Source organism: Pteropus alecto, unplaced genomic scaffold (assembly GCF_000325575.1).
Source record: "Pteropus alecto unplaced genomic scaffold, ASM32557v1 scaffold213, whole genome shotgun sequence".
NCBI classification, from domain to species: Eukaryota; Metazoa; Chordata; class Mammalia; order Chiroptera; family Pteropodidae; genus Pteropus; species Pteropus alecto.
Window position 1 is genome coordinate 3,674,326 of NW_006434829.1, and position 2,731 is coordinate 3,677,056.

Here is a 2,731-nt window from a genome sequence, read left to right on the forward strand (position 1 = left end):
CACTGTCCTCACTGTCCTGGTCTCCCCGACGGGACCACCACACGATGCATTTCCCCCGGGCCCGCGTGGCGCCCCCCGCCCACCATCTTCCTACTCACTTCCTCTCCTGGGGACTCCTCCTCCTCTGTTCAATGTCTAAATGTTGGGATGCCCCAGGACTCCAACTGGGGATCCTCTCCTTTTCCAAGTCTATAACCTCTCTCCAAGTTTATAATCTCACCCAGTCACATGACGTGAAATACCGTGGTGACACTGACTCCCCAGCCTGACTTCCAGCCCCAGACGGCCCCAACTTTTGCTACGAGCACCCAAACCACCTTTGCCAACCAGAACCCCCTCACACTGTTCCTTCCTCTTTCCTCTCATTTTGGTAAACTGCACTGACACCCCCTGGCCAGCTAGCCTCACTTCCTCTCCCACCCCCACTTATCAAATCATTCTCCGTGACAGCTGCCCGCCCCGCCACCGCCCGGGCCACAGCAGGCTGTGTCCGCAGCCTCTCGGTCACACCTCTCTGCTTCCCTCTCGCTCCTCCACAACCTGGCTCCATGAGCAGTGAACGCGACCTTTACAAACATAAAATAATGCTCCACACACACTCTTAAACCTTCTGGCGCCCTTGAAGACGCACACTCCCTCCGCCCGCGCAGGCTGCAAGGAGCTGGCCGCGGGCTCTACCCGATCCTCCACCACCCCGCGGGCCACCACCCCCTCACTCGTCTCCCTTCCAAGCTGGAACCCGCCAGGCCAGTTTCCCCTCGGCACCTCTAACGACTCCCCCACCCACGCTTCTCTCTGATCATCAGGGAACAGGCGTCTCTTCCAGTTAGGTCTCAGCCCGCTGTCGCCGTCTCAGAGAGCAGCCGACGTCATCCTGTGTCCCTCACAGTGCCTTTCCACTGACCGCACTCGCTGTGTGCTTACCTGTGTCCTTGTTTGTTCCCTCCCTCTCCCTGAGCTAAGCTCTGCAATCAGCAGACACTGCAGAGAATCGGTGAATACAGAAAGTTCCTCCATCTGTCTTCCAAATAAGCCACCCAAGCAACCCATGTTTATCAAGTGCCTGTGTCCTCCACGGTGAACAGCACGCCCACTCCCTTCCCTCGCGGACTCACAGTCTGGCGGGAGGCAGGCGGTCATCAAAGGTGTCTGCACAGCTGTGTAAAACCCAAACTACGCAAGAGTGACCGTCGCCTGGGTTGGGGGCTCTGGTCCCTGAGTGGGACGGGTGAGGCCCGGGGAACACGACCTCACAGAGGGGAGAGCTGGGCTCGGGTCTACAGGAGGGATCTAGGGGCAAGGGGGCCAGCGGCCTGTGGGAACAGCACGCACAAGGATGGGCGGCGAGGGTACGGTGTGCATGGCGAGGGGGACAGGCCGTGTGGCCGGAGAGCAGGGGCCAGAGGATGCAGGGCATGAAGGGAAAGGGATGAGAACGGGGAGGGTGGCGCAGGAGATGGTCAGGATCCTGGCCTTTATCCTGAGGACGATGGAAAGCCACTGAAGTGGTTAGTTTTTGTCTTAAAGTAGGAACGTTTGCGTTTGTCACAGAAAACTGCAGCTCTGGTACAGTTAACGGGCGGGGGGTCGGGGAGAGGAGTTGGGGTAAACACGTTGGGGGATCACCTTCGTCTGGGCCACAGAGGACGGGAACCTGGACTAGAGCAGTGGTGGAACTGAGGAGTGCGTGCTTTTAAAGCACATTTGGGAGACCAGGAGCGATCGGACCTGGTGCTGGACTGAACACGCGGGTGAGGGAGACGGAAAGGCCAAGCATGTCTCTTAGGGGTTTGCTAACAACTAGATGGAGAGAGAACCATTCATTCCGGTCAGAAACTCTAGAAAAGACCAAGGTTTAAGGGTCAAGATCCTGATTTCAATTCGAGACGTGATATACCGAAGCAGACGTCGGGACGATGGCTGGAGAAGAAGAGTGGGCACTCGGGTAACAAGGCGGGACACACTCAGATGGTAACGGAAGCGGGGGTCTGGAGTAAGACCACCCAGGGACAAGGGAAGAGGACTCCGCGACTGAGCCTCGCGGAAGTCCGACTCTTACTGACAGTCTAAAGGAAGCCACCACCAGAGTGCACACTGCATGGTCCCTTACACGGAGTTCACAAACAGGCAAGAGTCACCGCAGTCTTAGGGCAGAGGAGCTGTGACTGGAAAGGAGCGTGAGGGGAGTTTCAGGGGCCCCAGTCATGTGCTTCCTGACGCTGGGCACTGGTTTACACGGGTGTGTTTGTGACACAGCTGCAGACATTCTTCAAGCTGGACCCGTGACCTTGACTCTGCCTATACGTTATACTTCAAGGAAAAGTTCAGGAAAGGAAAAAAGATGGGACGAATTCCACTGAGAGGGAAAGACTAACACCATGGGAGAGAAAAGAACAAAAAAGGCCCCTGGAGACAGCACCCAAAGCCCAGCAACCGCAGGGTCAGCTTTGGGGAGGAGGAGAGACGGCCCTGACTGTGACAGAGGGGAGGGCGGAGTCTGTCGGAGTGGGACGCTGGCAGAGTCCCTGGCTGTCGGTCCTCTGTGAAGCAGGGAGCAAGGCCATCTGCTGAGTAGGAGAGGACGAGCGGGGAGCCTGGCGGTGACAGGAACACAGAGAGGGCCAGAAACAGTCGCGTGCCGGGCAGGAGAGCGCCGTGACCAGAGCAGAGTGGCTGCCAGAGTCGAGGGCAGTCACAGACCAGTCCCGCAGGGCCGTCCGCAGGTGCAGCG